Here is a 14714-nt window from a genome sequence, read left to right on the forward strand (position 1 = left end):
ATCAGGTTTTCATCTAACGATGAATATTGAATGCTTTGTTACTAAGCTAACATTGATTGCGAACCCTGATTTGAAAGACTATATAAAAGAGACATCTAGTATCGTGCAAAACTAATCCCCACACCTTACGTGTAATACTAGTTTGCGTGCTATAGTCGATTCTCCTTTAACCTTTGGTTTTCTTCTTATAAAAAACCAGGTTAACGACTTAAAGACTTAATTGGTATTGTGAAGCCATACCGATACTACTTTTATCGTAGTTGTGTGATCTGATCTTGCATCTTCTATCGTACGAGTACAATCAGATGATTATCTTGAGATTGATATCTCTGATAGGCAAGATATAAAAAGTAATCACAAACATCTTCGTCTCATTGTTTGTGATTCCGCAAAATCTTGTTTCGCTACTATACGATTAAGATTGTTGTGAGGTGATTGATAACTCTAGGCTGTTCTTCGGGAATATAAGACCGGATTATCGGTTGGTTCCTGTTCACCTTGATTATCATCAAAAGACAGAACAAAACCTTTAGGGTTTATCTTCTGGAGACAGATTTATCCTTTGATAGACTTGTCTGTGGGAGACAGATTTGTTTATTGTCAAAGCCTACGATTTTGGGTCGTAGCAATTCTTAGTTGTGGGTGAGATCAGATAAGGGAATCAAGTGCGCAGTATCCTGCTGGGATCAGAGGCGTAGGAGCATAACTGTACCTTGGATCAGTGGGAGATTCATTTGGGTTCAACTCCAGTCCAGTCCGAAGTTAGCTTGGAGTGGGCTAGAGTCTGTAGCGGCTTAATACAGTGTGTGTTCAATCTGGACTATGTCCCAGGGTTTTTCTGCATTTGCGGTTTCCTCGTTAACAAAATTTATGGTGTCTGTGTTATTTCAATTTCCGCATTATATTGTTTTATCTTTATAATTGAAATAATACAGTTTGTGTGTTAGATCATCAATTAGAGTAATCCAACCTTTGGTTGTTGATTGTCATTGATTGTTCCTTGGATATTGGTCTTTGGTACCATCCAAGTTATTCCTTGTATTTGATTAGAATTCGCAGTTCTTGCTTGAGTAAATCAAATCAAGAAGAGAGATATAAACTCATTGATATACTTTTAATTGATTGAGTCTTGTTGATTCTCTTAAAAGTATATTCGAGTTTTTCCATACAAATTGCTAAGCGAAATATTGGGTGGTGTTGTGAGACCCCCGCTTTTTCATATATCATCTTATTTAGATGTAATCATAAAGCCGAAGCTAAATGCATTCATCAATGAGTCTATTAAGATACAAGATAACCCCTAAAATATTCCACAGCCGCACTCACCATAAAGTTTTGGCAATTAAGCACAAGTTCAAAAGAACTCTCCCCCATTTTATGTCATTCCCGAAAGAACAACAAGAGCGACCTTAATTTCAAAAAGAAAAGAATGATTTCTTTGGACATAACAAATTACATACAAGTATGAATTTGAATCCAAAATACTCAATTAAATTAATCATAAGAGAACCCATGATTTACTTAATTGGAAATGCTCAACACAAGTAAACTTATGGAGACTTAAAAGCACTCAAATAGATTAATCACAAGAAAACTCACAATTAATCTAATCGAAATACACAACTAAATTAATCACAAAAGTAATCAATTTAATTGGTCATATTCGACATAATAGAATCTATGGAGCAATGACTAAGTTAATCATGAAAATAATCAACCCAGTCAAAAACGCTCAAACATAAGAAAACTTACGGGGTCATAACTAAATAACCAAACAAGATGATTAATTTAGTTCAAAATGCTCGACATAAAGTATCTCACGGAACAACAACAAAGTTAAATAATCAACTTGGTTGTTTAGTGCTCAACATAAGACATATTACGGAGCCTCACAGTAATACATAAAATATGGATCAGGGAAGATCAATTACTGCGGAATACACAAGGATTCATTCTATTTTTCCATCACCATTTTCAGAATGACATACAATAGACATAATCCTTGAACACAAAATATTTTAACCTATCTTCTATCATAAATTGATATAATAGGCTTAACTTTTGTAATTGTCAAAAGTCAATTGATTCTTTCATCAATACATACATATCAACTCACGAACGACTTTACTTTTGGAAATGTATAGGACAATTAAGTTCACGGACATAAACACACATATCCCATAAAAATATTGCAATATATAAAACCATAAAGATTAATACTGCAAAAATCATCTTCCAAACAATTTTAGAACTAAACCAATAAATCTAAAAAATGAAGATGAAAACGTTGGACATAGCTATGTGCAATCAAAGTAATGGCTATTCCAAACTCTATTTATTCTTCTAAGCAAAACAATAAGAATAGAAGATTTACTAGGTTATAAGACCTTTAAAAAATTCTTTATCGTCCCCGAACTCCTTGTCGTCAACCGCCATTGGATCATAAGGTTCATTAAAATAGGAGTTTATATCAATAAACCTTCTTGGCTGATGTTGTCGAACCAGGGCCTTCTGAATCTCATGATTCTTATACACAAAAGCCTTTATTTGTTGAATCTCCTTTCGCATCTCCTTCAACCCATCAAGAACATCAGAAAACTTCTGAGAATTTGGAGGAACGGCTCTTGGCTTCCTCACATTCCTTCTTTTCCTTTTCAATGTCGGGGATAATGGAGATTTTTATTTTTCCTTCGTGATTGATGGCTTAACAATCATATTAACATCTTTTCCATCAGAAGACATCATGCTTGGAGTATCCATAAACGTATGGGTTTGTGAGAAGAAATCACAATTTGCTCAACAAGTAGTCTTGAGATGAAGAGAGGTTTCAGAGAAGGAAAAAGGAATATAGGGTTTTGAAACCTTTAAACAAGTTCGTACACGACCAACTCTCAACCCTATGAAGAGCAGAATTGTCGATAGTACCCTTTATTTTGTTTGATAGACAAAAAGAATGAAAATCTAAGAAAAGAAGAAAAAAAAACTTTTCCTAAAGCCTGAGAGGTACAAAATCATTGTCTCTTTTGATCAGGCACATGAGACAAGATTTCAAAACACAACACAATCAAGTTGCATTGCGATGAACAACAATTTGTCCACCATTTTACTCTTGAGAGGAATCTATAGACCTATGTCTATCAAAACGACTCGACCATACTTTCTTCTCTAATGGTCTTGGTTTATCCTTGGAAACTAACTTCTTAGACGAAGATAAAATCCTACATACCTCAGCGGTCTTCTTAGCAAGTTTAAGCTTTCTTGCTAAATGATTTGCTCTTCGTTGAAGTTTGTTGACGTTCCTTTGTTGGTGTTTGTACTTGTAACACCTTGGTAGTTCATGACCCTTTAACGAACAATACGAACACGTCAAGTTAGGATAAAAATCAGGTTTTTGAGATGTGCAAGTAGCTAGGCACATGGTGGAACCCGAAACATTACAAACAGAGTTTCCAAAGGATGGATCAACTTTATCTTCCAGAATAATTGGATTATCTTCTGAAAGAATATCAAGATTGATGTATGTATTGCTACATTAACCAAAATCAATATTTTCACCAAGAAGTGCAACACTTGATTTCTCGTCTTCTTTAAAATCATAGATGTCAGACATTTCATCAAGAGTTGCAGCAAGTCCTTTGTTCCTAATGTATTTTCTACGATTTGGGAACTCGTTTGCAAAATGACCAAATCCCTTACACTTAAAGCACTGAGGCATATCCTCGTCATCAGTTTCATCAGTATCCCTATTTTTAGGAGGAACACGATTATGAGGTTTGATTGATGCCTTAGGCTTATCTCTGGAGAACCGTTTACTTCTCTTCAGCAGAAGATCCCTAAAGTGTCTTGTGATCATCGAGACTGATTTGTCAAGATCTTCATCTGATGAATCTGTCTCAGAGTGATCATCTTCAGAGATATACACTATTTTACTTTTATCAAGTAATTTAGTGTCCTTTAGTGCTTTGAACGCAACATCCTTAGATTTGGATGAATGTTCGTGATCAAAGATCTTAAGCTTCCCAACCATCGTATTTCTGGAGAGATTATCCAGGTTATTTCCCTCAACGATGGCATGCTTTTTAGAATCATATCTAGATGGCAGCGATCTGAGAATTTTCATCACAATGTCCTTTTCAGGAATAGTCTTACCCAATGCAAAAGATGCATCAACAATTTCAGACACTTTGTGATTAAACTCATCAAACGTTTCTTCATCTGCCATACGAAGGTTTTCCCAATCGGAATTAAGGTTTTGAAGCCTATCTTCCTTTTCACTGGTATTTCCTTCAAATACGGTTTCTAAGATATCCCAAGCTTCTTTAGACTTAGTGCAATTTGACACATGGTGCTGAAGATTTGGGGTAATGGCATGTATAATAGCATTCAAATCGTCGGAGTTTTGCTTTGCAGCATTTATCTCGGCAGGGGTGTATTCACCAATGTCCTTGGGAACGTTTACATCTCCAACTTCCACAACGGGAGCATCATAGCCATTAACTACATATACCCATGATTGAAAATCACGTGCTAGAAGAAAAGATCGCATAACAATTTTCCACCATAAGTAATTAGAGCCATAGAAGAATGGTGGTACGTTTATTGAGATAGCACCTCTGTCCATAGAGTCAGATCGCTACAAACACATACTTGTAAGGTCTTATACGTGTTTTCCTGCTCTAATACCAATTGAAAAAGCGGGGGTATAACAACCACACCCAATATTTCGCTTAGTAATCTGTATGGAAAAACTCCGAAACACTTTCTAGAGAATCAAATAGACAGTCAGACTCAATCTAGATAAAAGTACATCAAAGAGTTTATATCTCAATCTCTCGATTTGATATATACTCAAGCAAATAGAAATCTGCGAGTCTTTATCAAAGAGAGATAACACGGATGGTACCAAAGACCAATATCCAAGTGTCAAACAATTTAAATCAACAACCAAAAGTCGGATATTCTAATTTATTGAACAATGCACAACCTGTGATATTTCAATTCTATAAAAATATAATGCGGAAAATAAATAACACAGACACCAGAGTTTTGTTAACGAGTGTTTATGGGTGAAAACTGTTTCTGCGGTTTTTGGTAAATTTGGGGTGTGTTGATGAGAAACGAATCTAAACCCTAAGTAAATGCACTGCACGGGAGTACTTTAGATTCGAGAGATCAATCTGTACAATTCTGGCCTAAACCAAGAAATGGTCGTTCCAGACTTACTTCGGTCACAAAGTGAAGGAGAAGGGTTGATCTTAAGGAAGGAAGCGAAGAAGGTTTTGAGATCAAAATATTGAATTTTGAAGGTTTGGCTATTTATGACTTGTATCAGAATGTGGAACTGTCTTGCATAATGTAAGCTATCAGTTCTGGGTGTTTTCTTGATACTTGTGTTAACACTTGCGTTGTTCATCCTTTGTTGAAATAGGCTGAAAGCCTATTTATACAAGTCATTGAACGCAAACCTATGATCTCGTAGGAAGTGGAGGAGATTGAGTAATGGAGTAGTGGAGTTGTGTGGGTGGTGATGATCGTCACGTTTCCACTATGAGGGAAAATCGGTCACTCTTTCACCCACTACTCTCATTACTGCCGACCGTCCGTATTTTCCTAACACTTTCTCGTAATGGGCGCGTTGGACGTCGCATGTTGTAAACCGCCAGACCAATACCACAGTGAGCATCCCCCAGTTTGTGACATGTTTGATGTCTCGAGTAAGTGGGTCAAGTCGTGGGACTTGCCGCAAAGAATAGCAGGTGACGCTATTAGGTTAAACAACTAAGTTATTTGTGGAATTGATATTCATGAAATATCGTGTATGCTCGATGCATGTAACGCATCGCTTTTAAGCAAGCAGCTCAAAACAGTCGATATGTATGAAGCATCGTTGTTTTAAAGCTTGATTGAATAAGTCGCGGATTAAGCGTCTTAAAATGGCAGTACGTCCAACCATCTTCGAGCGATCGTTTGGAGGCCGCATGGGCGGGCCACCATCTGGTCGATCACTCCATGTGGCAGAGTGGCGGACGGTAAACATTGAGACGCTTCATTGGTCGCCTAACTTTAATCCAATCCATCCGACCAATCTGGCAAAGTCGGACGGACGAGATGATTTACGGCACATATTTGATGTCGTTGATTGATTTTAGGGTTTTTTAAAGGTGCACAACATCCCCTCTTTGGCTTGATCGAATCCAAGCATGGGCACTAATTTTGGAGGGACCGACCATGCATGCGTGGATGCGGCCCGTAGGCGTGCATGTCTACACCTCTCGGTCCCACAAAGATTCGATCTAGGCCACTCAATTTGACCGGCAAAGATGAGTGGTCGTGATTGATTTGCGACAGAAATACATTGCCGCAAAGGTTTAAAAGCCGTATGGCATACCACCTTTGGGAGTGCGTTTCAAGGCGCCGGGCCCTAGTCTGTATAGGCCGGCCGATCACACGCAAATTTGGGCCCACGGTGATCACGTTGACATCCTTGGGACCTCTTGAGTCTATATATACACCCTCCATTTAGGCCGGCGAAGATGGATGGTCATGATCGAACTACGACATATGTGCATTTTCGTAAACCCTAATTAGGGGTTTGAACCAGTCACGCACACGTGACTTTGGCCAAGCGGTTTGGCACGCCATGATCCTCTTCTTGGGAGATCGATCAAGTGGGGCCCATGTTGGGCTGACGGTGAACGCATGTGCACCTTCCTGATGGTCCTAAATGCGATCTAATCCATCCAAATAGGCTGGCTAAGTTGGATGGTTGTGATCGATTTAAGACACTAGTGGACTTTTGCGACCCTTAGAAGCATCACGACTGCCATGGTTCGATCAAACGTTTCATTGCTCCCATGGCCTTGCTGTGAGAAACCGATTGAGTGAAGAAAAAGTGGGTCCGCCAACGTGTGCGTTAGCGCTTCCATGATCATTTATGGGATGATCTAATCCGTCCAACCAGGCTGGCGAAGTTGGATGGTCGTGATTGATTTTTGGCAGTTGTGTATGCCGCTTATTCAAAAAGAACGCGTGATCACCCTACTTTGGGACAGCGGTTTGGCGCGCTCCTGGATTGTCGTGTGCAGTTCAACCGGCCAGAGATGGAGGTGAGCCGCTGGTGATTACGTGGATACCTGTTTGATCGTTTTAGGAAAGATCTAAGCCGTCCAACTAGGCTGGCGAAGTTGGACGAGTATGATAGCTTTTGAGACCGTTTTTTACGGTCTTAGCTTGTTCGAGTATGGTTTTTACAAAGTGCAAACGCCCATGTTTGGGTCGGCGTTTGAAGTGCTCGTGAATGAGCAACACGGGGGGTCGATCAACTAGAGGACTGGTGGGCCCGCCAGTGGTCACTGCGGTGAATGCCTAATTCTGTTAGGAGTATGCTACACTTGTTGGATCATGCGGCCAAAATTTGTGGCCGTGATCGTTTTTTTTATACTGATATAGACAGTTTAGATTTTCCTTTGAGGAATTTAAACGAGTTCAATCGAGCTAGCTTCGTAAAAGCGCGTCGATACGAAGATCTCTTTGTCAGAGAACGACGCAGCTTGTATGAGTACTTTCATGCAGACTTCAATACTGACACTTCGGGAGATTCATGCTACTCTGCTGAGAGTGAACATTAGTCTTCATGTCATGCCAACATTGAGGGTTCTCTTGCGGAACATAGCGTAGGAAAATACAAGGCACACAATGCATTAAATGGATAACGCTACTAGGAAAATTCATAGAATATTCGGGATTGTTTCACCATTCTGAATGAATTCCATACATATTTAATTGCTCAATGAGTGAAGAGGTTTTTTGCACTCATGACTTCTTACATGGCTTTATACCCTTGCAGGGCATCAGCGCATTAAATACAGGGTTTTACAATTTTAGCCCTATTCGAAAAACCACCATCAACATTAAGTCCCCTGCTTAGCACGTAACAGTGACATTGTTTCGGGGTAAGCAATGGATGGTGACGGTTAAATATAAAACTTATGAGGCAAGGTAGACAGATGTTACCAGGATAGAAGCCGGCTAGGTCTCTGAGCAAGATACGCTTAATGAAGTATCAAATCTTGCAGTGATCGTCCTCCTATCATCATCAATTGCCTCCAGGTAGATTTCGAAATTTTCTAAACTCCATTGCGCTCGATTGCGAGAGGAATTGACTTAAGTTACTTGAAGTCCGGACTGCTGAGTCGCAACGAAAATCTTCTTTAAACTCCTGAACATTGACTGGTATGGAATTCCGTTCATTCTGACCCTTTATCTCATTGGCTCATTATTGCCCTTCTGATTGCAATGGTGAAATGCTTGGAATACTTGTAAAATCTTACGGAGTCTTTGAGTGAAGTAAACGAGCTGAGAGGCGTTCTGTTGCCGACGTGCTGTTATCAATTCTTCAAGGACTTCGTTCTAAGCGATATCCTTTGAACCATCTTCTGGATCTTGGATGGTTGTATGGAATGAGATGCGATGAGTAGTCCCCAGCTACACTTCATATTCGATGGAGTGGCTAGATACGTGAAACCATCTCCAAATTTGTACTTTTGGAGTCTTTAATGCACGTGTACGTCTTCATGTTGAGAATTTTTTGTGGCTCGTAAAGCTTCAATAGTGATGAAGCTGATATTAGAAATCAACCGGTTGAGGGACGTGAAGGCATCCTGGCAGTCCCCAGATGTAATTATCCCGAGTTCATTTTCTCTTGAAAGACGTACTTCCATTGCATTTGCTGGTAAGGTGTTGGAGTGTCTTCGGCCTATGAAGAGAGCACTGAAGCGGCTTCGGGGGAGAGTGCTGAAGCATCTTTGAGAGAGAGAGAGCGTTGAAGCGGCTTCTTATGGAGAGAGCGTTGAATCGGCTTCAGGAGAGAGCGTGCGTTTCTTCTGGAGCGTGCGTTGAAGCGGCTTCTAGAGCGGCATTGAAGAGGCTTCTTACGTAGAGAGCATTGAAACAGCTTCAGGAGAGAGCGTTGAAGCGGCTTCTTATGGAGAGAACATTGAATCGGCTTCAGGAGAGAGCATGCGTTGAAGCGGCTTCTTCTGGAGAGAGCGTTGAAACAGCTTCAGGAGAGAACGTGCGTTGAAGCGGCTTCTGGAGCGTGCGTTGAAGCGGATTCTGGAGCGTGCATTGAAGCGGCTTCTTATGGAGAGAGCGCTGAAACAACTTCAGGAGAGAGCGTTGAAGCGACTTCTTCTGGAGAGAGCGTTTAAGCAACCTCTCCTCAGTTTGATTTTCCCTTGCAAATTACATGCTTCTTGATTGACCGCCTCTCTTGTGTTGAAGAAATCCTTGACTGATGGTGAAGGAATTTCATGGTGAGTCTCAGTCCCCAAGCGTGAGTTACATGGATCCATCTTGTATGGTCGGTGGGTTTACCATAATAAAGATATCACCATCTCGCCTTCGTACTGGTGATTCTATTACTTCTCCATGGGAAATTAAAATATGCAGAAGTTCAGATTACCTTTGTCCGTAGTGGTTGTTGCCATGGTGAATCTCTGGCGAGCAACAATGATTCTTGGCAGGAGCTATGATCAGAAGAGACTGGCAGGGAGAGGCATGGTAGCTACTTTCACGAACTTGGAAGTCTTCATATATGAGCTTTCAACTTTATAGATGTTGTCACACTAGGTCTCTGAAGGAATAATTTGGGAGAGAGTCGGAGTTGAACCCAATGTTGATGAGGATAGTACGAGTTGCTGATCATGAGGTCGTCTTTGCGTCTACGTTGCGTTTCATATACATCCAGGCATATCGCTGGTATTTAAACAACACATATGCTCTCTCGAATACATCTACGTATTTGGGAATCTTGAAATCATAATGAAAACGGGCTTATCTCTCTCCAAATTCAGCATCTTTGAGATGGGTAGTGCTAAGCAGTCTCCAGCGACGCTCTTTGACTTTATCATCTTTGGATCATGTCTTTGAGGAGTAGGGAAGTCCCTTCATGCGAATGACTTAACTAATATGTTCTGCAAATATGATGAAGCTCTTGACATGGAGAGTCTGTGTGTACCTCTTAAGTTCCAGGAGCAACCGCCTTTGGTGACGCAACTACTTCTTCTGCGGGAGATGAAATTCTGAAAGCGTCCCTCATAGATGTTGTTGCCGTCGAGCCAGATACATAATATATTAGACGTTGTTTTATCATTGTGGCAGTCATGCATGTGGTACTGGAGTTGAAGTGGGCGATTTTGGACGCGCATGATGTTGTATCTTGGTGGGTTTTCTCTTGTTGCTTCAGTGAAACCGCTTACAGAAGGTTGAAGGTTGTATTGCATGTTGGTCCGACGTGTCGAAGAAGCTTTATCCTCCATTCATGTCATGAGCAGCGTGACTGGGTGCACTGTTTCTGAGGAGGTGGTTTCAAACTGAGAGTTCCACTAAGATGTGTTCAATGCTTCCTGGTTCTATGAAGGGTTTTCTAAAATCCAGAAGCAGCAAGATTAAACAAACGAAGTTCCCTCCGTGGACTTCATTGCTCGGCAAGAGGAGGAGATCGAGAGGCTATCCTTGGAATTGAAGTTGAAGCAGGTTGTTCTCCGCAAAATGAAAGGCGCTCTTGACAAAAAGAATGAGTTGCTGAAAGACTTCCCTTGAATACTTGCGCATTTTCTTTTATATTTCCCTTTTAGGTGTTTTGAGTGATGTAAGGAATTCCTTTAACATTTTGATTTTCTGGTTTTTGAACTAGTAGGTGATTGAATTTTTGATTTGGTTTATTTTTGAGATGATTTTATGAATGACTTTCTGAAAGGAATTATGTTTGAATCAGCTGAAAGCCCGCATTTTGGTTTTGAATACGATCATTCTGAGTATCTCGTAAAAATTACAAATGTTGCATAAAAAGGGAAACATGTAAAAGGAAGATAATGTGGTGTCTAAGAACAACTGCATCATTGACTCCCTTCCTCGATGTGGGACGCATGCGTCAAGTCCCAAGGATTTTAAAATGTAAAATTGTTTATCAAAACTTAGTTGCTCACAAGATCTCGGTTGAACGAGACTTGAATTCTCCAAGGGTGATCTCTTCGAATCCAAGTTGTTATGGCGCGCCTCGAGAAACCCTTAGTTGGTTCGATCACTTCGATGAAACTGCGCACGTTAATCTTCGGAGAAAGGGGGTAACTCTCATAAGTTAGTCTTCCTTTGGAGAATATGCTTCAGGCCATTGCGTTCACTGGTAGAACGATGAATGAATCTGCTTCAGGCCGTTACGTTCACTGGTAGAGCGATGAATGAATCTGTGGCAGTGTCAGTACATCGGGTCCGTCATCTCTTGATCATTTGGAGGACGCTATAAGGGAGGTAATTGAACTTCCCCGTCTCGCACCCAAACTTCTAGTAATTCCAGAATCTTCCTTGTTGGAAATGCGGGTATTCCAGATCTGGTTTCTCTTGCGTTAACGACCGCCATCGTGAGAACTTTTGTGGACTTTGGTATGAAGCTCGTTTCAAGGGAGGAGTAGAGGCGCGAGCGTATGTTGACGCAAACGCAGACCGTTTAGCTCGGCGATCTTGTAGACGCATAACTTTTCTCAAGGACTCTGCATCGGCAACAGTAGCACTATAAGGTGGTGGAACTAAGCACCGTTCATTAGTGAAATCTTTGTTTTCTTGAAGGTTGGTTGATTTCTCCTTATTCAGGTGCTTTTGGCAGAGATTATGAGCAGTTGAGGCTGCGCATTGTTGAATAACCCTCCGAATTTCTGCGACGGTATCTTGATACATATTTTTTAACAAATCTTCGTAAGCTGGGTTCTTATATTTTATCTCGCCAGTACCATGACTCTCTTGGCGATTCGTTTCCCCGTGAAACTGTTTCAGCTCCTTGTTGTTGGTTGAATCTTGTGGATTGTTTCCTTTCTGCTCATGTCTGATGTCTGCATCGTTGATGGCATTCGCTGGGTGGACGCTTGCGAATTCCTCCTATAATCGGTTTACATTCCTTAAAATATGAAGCATCTCGTACTTGCTGCTTGGCGATGTTAGCTTGATTCGCGAGAACATCTTCTAACATCCTGATCATGTCTTTCATAGTGATTGGATTCTGATCGCTTGTGATTTTTGGAGAATTCAACTGGTAGGGATACATCGGGAGCGGAAATTGAGATCGGTGATTGGAATGAAATCAGGTTAATGACTGAGTTTTATAACTAAGATCTTCCCTTCTCAATTTAGGAAGATTGAAATGAAGATTGAAATCAATTTTTTGAAACCGAGAGATCAACCTCCCACTGCGGTCGCCAATTGTTTATGGGTGAAAACTGTTTCTGCGGTTTTTGGTAAATTTGGGGTGTGTTGATGAGAAACGAATCTAAACCCTAAACAAATGCACTGCACGGGAGTACTTTAGATTCAAGAGATCAATCTGTACAATTCTGGCCTAAACTAAGAAATGGTCGTTCCAGACTTGCTCCGGTCACAAAGTGAAGGAGAAGGGTTGATCTTAGGGAGGGAAGCGAAGAAGGTGTTGAGATCAAAATATTAATTTTGAAGGTGTGGTTATTTATGACTTGTATCAGAATGTGGAACTGGCTTGCATAATGTGAGCTATCAGTTCTGGGTGTTTTCTTGATACTTGTGTTAGCACTTGCGTCGTTCGTCCTTTGCTGAAATTGGCTGAAACCCTATTTATACAAGTCATTGAGCGCAAACCTATGATCTCGTAGGAAGTGGAGGATATTGAGTAATGGAGTAGTGGAGTTGTGTAGGTGGTGATGATCGTCACGTTTCCACTATGAGGGAAAATCGGTCACTCTTTCACACACTACTCTCATTACTGCTGACCGTCTGTATCCTAACACTTTCTCCTAATGGGCGCGTTGCATGTTACACGCTGTAAACCGCCAGACTAATACCTTAGTGAGCATCCCCCAGTTTGTGACATGTTTGATGTCTCGAGTAAGTGGGTCAAGTCGTGGGACTTGCCACAAATAATAACAGGTGATGCTATTAGGTTAAACAACTAAGTTGTTTTTCGAATCGATATTCATGAAATATCGTGTATGCTCAATGCATGTAATGCATCGCTTTTAATCAAGAATCTCAAAACAATCGATATGTATGAAGCATCGTTGTTTTAAAGCTTGATTGAACAAGTCGCGGATTAAGCGTCTTAAAATGGAAGTACGTCCAACCATCTTCGAGCAATCGTTTGGAGGCCGCATGAGAGGGCTACCATCTGGTCGATCACTCCATGTGGCAGAGTGGCGGACGGTAATCATTGAGACGCTTCATTGATCGCCTAACTTTAATCCAAGCCGTCCGACAAAGCTGGAACAGTTGGGCGGACGAGATGATTTACGGCACATATTTGATGTCGTTGATGGATTTTAGGGTTTTTAAAGGTGCGTAACATCCCCTCTTTGGCTTGACCGAATCCAAGCATGGGCACTAATTTTTGAGGGACTGACCAGGCATGCGTGGATATGGCCCTCCGGCGTTCATGTTCGGTCCCACAAAGATTCGATCTAGGCCACTCAATTTGACCGGAAAAGATGAGTGGTCGTGATCGATTTGCGACAGAAATACATTTCCGCAAAGGTTTAAAAGCCGTATGGCATACCACCTTTGGGCGTGCATTTCGAGGCGCAAGTACCTAATCTGCACAGGCCGGCCGATCACACGCAAAGGTGGGCCCACGTGATAACGTTGACATCCTTGGGAACTCTTGAGTCTATATCTACACCCTCTGTTTAGGCTGGCGAAGATGGATGGTCATGATCGAACTACGACAGATGTGCATTGCCGTAAACCCTAATTAGGGGTTTGAATCAGTCACGCACACGTGACTTTGGCCAAATGTTTTGGCACGCCGTGATCCTCCTCTTGGGAGATCGATCAAGTGGGGCCCATGTTGGGCTGACGGTGAACGCATGTGCACCTTCCTAATGGTCCTAAATGCGATCTAAGCCATCCAAATAGGCTGGCTAAGTTGGATGGTTGTGATCGATTTAAGACACTAGTGGACTTTCGCGACCCTTAGAAGCATCACGCCCGCCATGGTTCGAGCAAACGTTTCATTGCTCCCATGGCCTTGCCGTGAGAAACCGATTGGGTGAAGTAAAAGTGGGCCCGCCAACGTGTGTGTTAGCGCTTCCCTGATCATTTATGGGATGATCTAATCCGTCCAACCAGGCTGGCGAATTTGGACGGTCGTGATTGATTTGCGGCAGTTGTGTAATATCGCTTATTTAAAAAGAACGCGCGATCACCCTATTTTGGGAAAGCGGTTTGGCGCGCTCCTGGATTGTCGTGTGTAGTTCGACCGCCCAGAGATGGAGGTGAGCCGCTGGTGATTACGTGGGCACCTGTTTGACCGTTTGAGGGAAAATATAATCCGTCCAACTAGGCTGGCGAAGTTGGGCGGGTATGATATCTTTTGAGACCGTTTTTACGGTCTTAGCTCGTTCGAGTATGGTTTTTACAAACCGCAAACACCCATGTTTGGCTTGGCGTTTGAAGTGCTCGTGAATGAGAAACATGGGGGTTGATCAACTAGAGGACTGGTGGGCCCTCCAGTGGTCACTGCGGTGAATGCCTAATTCTGTTAGGAGTATGCTACACTTGTTGGATCATGCGGCCAAATTGTGTGGCCGTGATCGTTTTTTTTAGACTAATATAGACAGTCTGGATTTTCCTTTGAGGAATTTAAACGAGTTCGATCGAGCTAGATTCTTAAAAGCGCATCGATACGAAGATCTCTTTGT

This window comes from Papaver somniferum, chromosome 6, assembly GCF_003573695.1.
Source record: "Papaver somniferum cultivar HN1 chromosome 6, ASM357369v1, whole genome shotgun sequence".
Classification (NCBI taxonomy): Eukaryota; Viridiplantae; Streptophyta; class Magnoliopsida; order Ranunculales; family Papaveraceae; genus Papaver; species Papaver somniferum.